Source organism: Podarcis pityusensis, assembly GCF_964106645.2.
Source record: "Podarcis pityusensis genome assembly, chromosome: 14".
Classification (NCBI taxonomy): Eukaryota; Metazoa; Chordata; class Lepidosauria; order Squamata; family Lacertidae; genus Podarcis; species Podarcis pityusensis.
Genome location: NC_138039.1, coordinates 11,366,147 through 11,374,730, shown reverse-complemented (window position 1 = coordinate 11,374,730; position 8,584 = coordinate 11,366,147). Strand labels below are relative to the sequence as shown.

The window sequence follows — 8,584 nt, the reverse complement described above, 5'->3', positions numbered from 1 at the left end:
ATAACCACCCCTGCCCTTGTGGGTGCAAGATCAAAAGCAGCATGTTGAGGATGAGCACGGATGATTTTGGATTGGGGAAAGCAACATTTTTGTGCTACGAAAGGGACAGTGTGTACACAACCTCAGTATTTAAGGACCTGCAGATGTTGCAGGTTAACCGGGTCCCATTGTGGATATTGTTGTGAGTTTGGGGCATTAGTCTGGATGATATCCTGGTACCCTCTAGGCCTGCTTAGAATCAAGGAAAAGAGGCTGTGTTACCAGTGGAACCAGTTCCTTTGTTACGATAATTGTTTTGGCTGGATTATTAAGTACGGTGCTTTAACATATCCAAAGAGGTTGCTCTGTTGCCATAGAGACAAATGGGTGGGCCTTTTCCCACCTCACCTGGCTGGATGCCACATCAGCCTATGAACAAGAACAGTAGGTCAAGGGGGGCTGTGCACAGAAAGTTTATGTGAGAGAGCTTTGGCAGATGCTGGAAGCTGGATACACAGAGGCAGACCTTGCTCTGTGCTGAACCTAAGCTGTGACTTGGGGGCGGGGGGGCAAGATCTGTTGAAGTATTGATTCTGAGAGCCACTCCATGCTATGCTCAGATTGCATAAATGTGTAAATAAAACCATCTCTGCTGAACTTCATTCTGAGGAAACTGAACCCTGGGTAAACACAGGCACCCCTGGAGCCACAAAGGCGAACAAATGGCAGTCAACGCAGATGGGTAAGGAAGAGAATGGGCTGATAGCTGAGGAGGGAGACATGATTGCTGCAACCCAAGATTCAGTGCCGAAAGGAAGCTTGCTGGCATTCCAGTTTGGTTTAGTGCATCCTGCAGCTAGCACATGATTAGAAAGCTTCTGCTTGTATCTGAAGGTTTAAAATGTAAATGCAACCTTTTTGTTATCTCTCTTCCAAGGCCAGTCGTCTCTCTATCTCTCTTCCAAGGACACTCATCTCTTGAGTCAACAGAAGCAGTGAGTTCTCAAAAGTCAGGGCAGGAGGGGAGGGAATATCCTGACAATGGCTGTTCCATTAATTCACCAAAGAGCAGAAACTCCATCTGCAGAGGGGGGGGGAGCGGGGGGATACACTGAAGAGCTGTAGCTGTAATAAAAATGTTTTTGAAGCATATATATATAATGCTTAGAATCTGAATCAGAGCCTTATCCGGGAGAGTGCTTCCTTTTACCTTATCCTTGATCAGGTTTGTAAGGATCTTCCCAGAATATAAAATATGCACACCACAAATACACACACACACACACACACACACACACACACCACACATGCCCCTCCCCAATACACACAAACAGTATTAACTCCAAATTTAGGAAGATTGGATGCTGCTTTATACTGAGTCAGACCATCAGTCAATCTAGCTCAGTATTGTCTACACTGACTGGCAGCATCTCTCCAGGGTTACAGGCAGGGAGTCTCTCCCAGCCCTACCTGGAGATGCTGGGGATTGAACCTGGGACCTTCTGCACGCAAGGCAGGAACTCTGCTACTAAGCTGCAGCCATTCTCTAAAGATTTTGAAGGGCGTCTTGGACAAGACACCTTGCCCCAGACGCTCTGGGTGGTTTCCAACAGTATAAAAACACAGCAAAACATCACACGTTAAAAAATTCCCCAAACGGCTGCCTTCAGATGTCATTGGGAAATTGTGTAGTTGTTTATCCGTTTGACATCTGACGGGAGGGCAGGCGCCACTACTGAGAAGGCCCTCTGCCTGGTTCCCTGCAGCTTCACAGTTCTCAACAAGGGAACTGCCAGAAGGCCCTTGGAGCTGGACCTCAGTGTCCAGGCTGAACAATGAGGGTGGAGACGCTCTTTCAGGTATACAGAGCTGAGATTGTTTAGAGCTTTAAAGGTCACCACCAACACTTTGAATTGTGCTTGGAAATGGGAGTTGGTGTATATACTTTAGGACCAGTGTTATATTTTCCTGGTGGCTGCTCCCACCCACCCACCTGGCATCCGCATTCTGGATTAGTTGTAGTTTCTGAGTCACGTTCAAAGGTAGTCCCACATAGAGCACATTGCAGTAATCCAAGCAGGAGATAAACAGTGCATATACCATTCTGGCAAGACACCTGCTTGCATGTCAGGCAGAGCCAATGAGCAAGCAGCCAGAGGTTTCTCCTGTTCCTCCTCCTCACTGGGTGGGTCACCATTGTGGTCTGGACCAGAACAAGAGGCAAGTGAACAAGCAAGAAGGTGACCTATACCCTCCTGTACTACTCCTTCTGTGACTTGAGTAAAACCTTTACTGAACCCTTCTAATTCATAGAATCATAGAGTTGGAAGAGACCACAAGGGCCATCGAGTCCAAACCCCTGCCAAGCAGGAAACACCATCAGAGCACTCCTGACATATGGTTGTCAAGCCTCTGCTTAAAGACCTCCAAAGAAGGAGACTCCACCACACTCCTTGGCAGCAAATTCCACTGTCGAACAGCTCTTACTGTCAGGAAGTTCTTCCTAATGTTTAGGGGGAATCTTCTTTCTTGTAGTTTGGATCCACTGCTCCGTGTCCGCTTCTCTGGAGCAGCAGAAAACAACCTTTCTCCCTCCTCTATGTGACATCCTTTTATATATTTGAACATGGCTATCATATCACCCCTTAACCTCCTCTTCTCCAGGCTAAACATGCCCAGCTCCCTTAGCCGTTCCTCATAAGGCATCGTTTCCAGGCCTTTGACCATTTTGGTTGCCCTCCTCTGGACACGTTCCAGTTTGTCAGTGTCCTTCTTGAACTGTGGTGCCCAGAACTGGACACAGTACTCCAGGTGAGGTCTGACCAGAGCAGAATACAGTGGCACTATTACTTCCCTTGATCTAGATGCTATACTCCTATTGATGCAGCCCAGAATTGCATTGGCTTTTTTAGCTGCCGCGTCACACTGTTGGCTCATGTCAAGTTTGTGGTCAACCAAGACTCCTAGATCCTTTTCACATGTACTGCTCTCAAGCCAGGTGTTAAATTAAATCTGCCAAGATGGTCAGATGTATTTTATATCTATCAACTCCTTTTGGATCAACCTACATCTGTCACTCTCAGTGCGGCCAAGCAGAGCCAGCATGATGTACATTGGTACCTTGGTTTGCAACCGTTTTGGATTACAACCATGTCAAACCCAGAAGTGCATGTCCCTTTTTTTGGATTTCAACCCATTTTTTTGGATTACAACCAATTGGGGGGGGGGGAGGCCCCATTGGCGAAAGTGCGCCTTGGGTTACAACATGTTTTGGTTTACAACTGGACCTCCGGAACGGATTATGGTTGTAAACCAAGGTACGACTGTAGTGGTTAAAGTGTTGGATTAAGAACTTGGAGTCTAGAGTTCAAATCCCCTCTTGGCTATGAAGTTCACTGGGTGACCTTGAGCCAGCCTTGAGCCAGTCCCTTCCTCCCTCTCTCTCTTTTCTCTTTCTCTCTCTCCCCTACCTCGCAAGGTTGTTGTGAAATATAAAATATGAGAACCACATCTGCCGCCTTGAGCTCTGCGGAAGAAAGGATTGATACAAATGAAATAAATAAATAAATAAATAAAACATGTCCCCAGTAATGTGTCGATACACTCATATAATATTCAACTGACATTCTCACTGTTACCATCAGTTGTGCGTGGGCCTATCTGACAATCAAGTGAGTATAATGCTCCATGCATCTTATTGCTTTGGGGGATTTATTTATTTATTTTATAAGATATTTATTAAGATTTTTTAAAATATTACAATAAAAATGAAAAAAATAACAAAAATACAAAATAAAAATAGTTAAAAACACACAGATTTTCCATTACTTATTTTCCTTTGACTTATTTCCCGGACCTCCTCATACCTCCCTTTTTTGTATTCCACTTCAATCTGTTGGTTCAGCAAATCCTTTAAAAGTAATAATATTAGATTTTTACCTATTTATAACCCCTTTTTCATATTCCCTTAAAGCATTACAGCTGGAAACCACTTAATTACTATCCAACATCTTTCTAACATTCATTAATTTTACAATATTTCTGTAGATAATCTTTGAATTTCTTCCAATCTTCTTCCACCGACTCTTCTCCCTGGTCTCGGATTCTGCCAGTCATTTCTGCTAGTTCCATATAGTCCATCAGCTTCATCTGCCATTCTTCCACAGTGGGTAAATCTTGTGTCTTCCAATACTTTGCAATGAGTATTCTTGCTGCTGTTGTGGCATACATAAAAAAAGTTCTGTCCTTCTTTGGCACCAATTGGCCGACTATGCCTAGGAGAAAGGCCTCTGGTTTCTTCAAGAAGGTATGTTTAAATACCTTTTTCAGTTCATTATATAGCATTTCCCAGAAAGCCTTAATCCTTGGGCACGTCCACCAAAGGTGAAAGAATGTACCTTCAGTTTCTTTACATTTCCAGCATTTATTGTCGGGCAAATGATAGATTTTTGCAAGCTTGACTGGGGTCATGTACCACCGGTATATCATTTTCATAATATTCTCTCTTAGGGCATTACATGCCGTAAACTTCATACCTGTGGTCCATAACTGTTCCCAGTCAGCAAACATAATATTATGTCCAACATCTTGTGCCCATTTAATCATAGCAGATTTCACCGTTTCATCCTGAGTATTCCATTTCAACAGCAAGTTATACATTCTTGACAAATTCTTGCTTTTGGGGATTTATGCCCCAACACTGCCCTTGAAAATTCATTCCCAGGGTAGCTTATGCAACATGATAAAAAGCAGCAATAAGCTAATAAATGCAGTGTAAAAACAGAATCTGAAACCTATGCAGTAATTAAATAACAGCTAAGGCAGCCAAAGAGTATCAGAAATAAAATACACATGATTTTTGTATTAGGCATGCTAATAGAACAAAACACAGGTTCAACTCTCCCTCCACACATGGAATATTATGGAAGGATGATTTAGACTGAACAGCATAATTTCAACAACGATGTCATGTCCGACTTGGATTTAATGCTGTGTTTTGGGTCTTTGCTTCTCATGGTGTTCTTGATTCAGGAAGGGGTTCACATCAGATTCCTTTCTAAAACATTGGGGGAAACCTTCATGTTAACAGTGCCTTGCAAGGCACTTTGAAGCCCTGACTTTGGGACTTCAAAGCACATTGCACCTAATGTCATTGTGATGTCAGGCAATGGGCAGTTGGGTGGCCCATTACCCATCAAATTTGGCCCACAAGGTCCATCCTGAAAAGGATCTGACCTGTGGAACCAAAGAGTCCACCCCTGCAGAAAGCTATTGTTTGCCATACTTTAAGGTGTAAACTGGCCCAATATGTTGTATTTGTGGGTATCCTCCCCCCAAAAAGGTAAAAATTAGAGGATATCAGTCAGTGTCTTTTAGTTTTGCATTTTGTTTCAGGGCGGTGGGGAGACAGAATCTGCCAGAACGTCTTTTGAAAGTTGTCTGAAGCCATTTTATCCCCTTAAATTAAAACAGGGTGCCTTTTCCCCCCTGTTAAGTGAGTGTTAAGGCGTTCTGCATCTCAAACCTCCTACATTCATCTGTTTCTCTTGATCTTTACATTTGTGACAGAAGCTGTTTCACTCTCTAATTTGTGGGCTGCTGTTTATTAAGGCTGGTGAGTTCGTCAGATCCGTTTTTACTGTAAATCTCTCCCCATAAGGTTCTGCTCCTCTCTGTCATTTTATTGCCGCAGCTATTTCTAGCTGTGAACCCTGGGCTAGAACAATAATCTCATTTAATTGTTAAAATAAATCAATTAAAATCTATTAAAGCCACAAATCTTCTGCAGACTTAACCCTGGACCTGAAAGACTGCCAAGAGAAACAGACTTCATGCTGCTTCCAAAAGATGCTCAAGGTTGGACTTGAACATGTTTCCAAAGCGCTGCACCATTGAATTACAGTCATAGGACACCCACCCCATAAGTAATTTTAAAATCAATTATTCCCAGGAAACTCTGGGAGTTGTAGCTCTGTGTGGGGAATCGGAAGTCTCCTCTAACAACTCACAGCACCCTTAACAAACTGCAGATCCCAAGAATCTCTGGGGGAAGCCACTACTGTTTAAAGTGGTATGATACTGCTTTAAGTGGAGAATGCAGACAGGGCCTTAAACACACTTGAATAGGAAGCGAGAATAATACAGCGGAAATATGTACAGGTTTGCATTTTTTCCATACTATAATGGATATGTGCCAAATATATTTTGCCCCATACCCAAAAGTCCGCATTCCTATATGCTGTTATCAAAGAAAGATAAAAGAGTAATCTCTTATTTGGTTTCATTCTACAGTGATCCTCATGTCTGTCAGACTTTGCAGTCTGGACGGGGGCAGTCATGGGCCAATCTGGGGAAACCACTTTTGCCACCCCGGCATGAGGTTGGATTAAAATTAAATCCATTCACTTATTCCTACCTGTTGCTAAATTTTCTGTTCTGGATGGTATTACAAAGCTCGTGCATATCTTCCTCAACCAGTTTTTCAGCTTTCTGACTTTGTGCCTCATTCAAAAAACTCCACCCACGTCTTTTTTCTTTTCTTTTCTTTTTTGCACAGCCAAGGAATTTATAATCCTTTCCTGGAGCAATTGTTAGAGGGTGCGGAGATGCACTGAATGTGACCTACCACTTGCTACTGGTTCCACCCAAGCAACGAGTCAAAATGATGTTGAATGTGATGGTTATGTTGATTACAAGGCAGCATTTCTCAAAACGTTTTGAGAACAGATTTATTTGTTTCCCCTACGTACATCAAATAACAGTTTGTGGGACAGAGGTACTCGGAATAGTGCAAAGGAAAGGTTGTTTTTACTGTCTACCACAGTACAGTGGTACCTCGGGTTAAGAACTTAATTCTTCTGGAGGTCCGTTCTTAACCTGAAACTGTTCTTAACCTGAAGAACCACTTTAGCTAATGGGGCCTCCTGCTGCCGCTGCGCTGCTGCTGCACGATTTCTGTTTTCATCCTGAAGCAAAGTTCTTAACCTGAGGTACTATTTCTGGGTTAGCAGAGTCTGTAACCTGAAGCGTATGTAACCTGAAGCGTATGTAACCCGAGGTACCACTGTACAGTAGTTCAACCATATTTGTGCAATCTCTCTCTCTCTCTCTCTCTCTCTCTCTCTCTCTCTCTCACACACACACACACACACATACACACCAAACAGAAAACTGCAACTGAACTTTTTAAAAGGACATGAAATTGAATGGTGGCCTAAGAGCTAGGCCTTGGCATGAAAGCTTCTTGTCTTCACATACATAGCAATCTCTTTGAGTCTTATAGATATCTCACACACCTAGGCTGCAATTCTGTACCTACTTTCCAATAAGTGAGCCACATTGAACTCTGCAGCAATTCCCTTTCCCTTTTCCCTTTTCCCTTTTCATCAGAACTTTCTGACATCCCTAGGGGTAAGGATTCTTGGATTCTTGGCAAGCAGTTAGGAAGGAGGAGAGATTAGACTTCTGGTGGTGGATCCTTGGTTTAGAAGAAGGTTTTCATCCACCTTTCCTCAGAACCATGCCCTCAGATGCTTTAGGTTCCAGCTCCCATCAGTCCCAGCCAACACAACATGTGGTTAGACTTGATGGAAGTCTTGGTCCAAATAATCTGGAGGATATTTGGAGGATGACGAAGGGCTACTCAGAATGTAATATCAACAGAGAATGGGGAGTCAGTACCCCTGAGATCTAAGGTAGCCTCCTTCTGACTCCCCACAGAAATCTCATTTGCATGAGTTGTTGCATAAGTTAAGGCCAGAATGCACCTCAGCCATTTAACTTTTTATTCATTTGCTCCAATACCTGCTGTTTTGCACTACCACTCTCTATAGCAAATCCCCCCTCCCTTCACTTCCCCTTTTGGTACTCTACTGTCACACTTTAATTTGTCTTGGTCCTGCTGTCACTTTCCCTTGTCTTTCCCCTGCAGACCCATGTCATCCGCTGATAAATCAGGTCAGCAAGACAGGAAATGAATTTGCCATAGGCAACGATGGCGTGAATCTCGGCTCAGATGCCATCTTCCTACTCTGCTTATAAGCGGAAAATGTGTTTCTCCAGTGGCATTTGCGGGGGAACTGCTTAACAATAAGGCATCAGTGTTTGGACACTGGGCCCATTTCACTACTTCAGAAGCATAGGAAGGTAGAACAAAATGAACCCAAGGTGGCAAGAAACCAAATTGGGTAGCAAGAAACCAAGTTAGAGGCTATGACATGAAGACAGGTGAAAGAAGATTTTCCTGCGCACTTTGTTGGTGATTTAAGGATGCATTTAACATAGTGGATCTCTTGCTGTTCTCTGGCCCATTGACTCTATTTTTCTGATTTTGTTACACTTGTGAAGCTATAACTCTGCTGCAGTTACTTGCTCTCCACTACCCCATGGTAGCTGGCAGTGGCGTGGTGTGTGGGGCTGGGGGGCCATTACCCTAGGCACATTTTTTGAGAGGGCACAACCAGGCGCCCCAACTACAGTTCCCTCATCGAGGAAAGTCACACCTCTGGGGCTGGGGGGTTGCTGGCAGTGGCCCCTTCTCCTTAAGGCAGCCCCTGGGCTGACCAAGAGGGAGGGGGAGGGCGCAGGCAGCCCAATGTGTGGTGAC

The 8,584-nt window shown here is 43.8% G+C and overlaps 1 long non-coding RNA gene across 1 annotated transcript; it reads left to right on the top strand.

The window, feature by feature from the left end:
* The first annotated feature begins 370 nt into the window (after window positions 1-370).
* Window positions 371-5,588, top strand: LOC308463160. The gene is made up of 3 exons (XR_013979499.1): window positions 371-427; window positions 922-974; window positions 5,548-5,588. It is a non-coding gene; the product is annotated as an uncharacterized lncRNA (long non-coding RNA).
* Window positions 5,589-8,584: the final 2,996 nt, after the last annotated feature.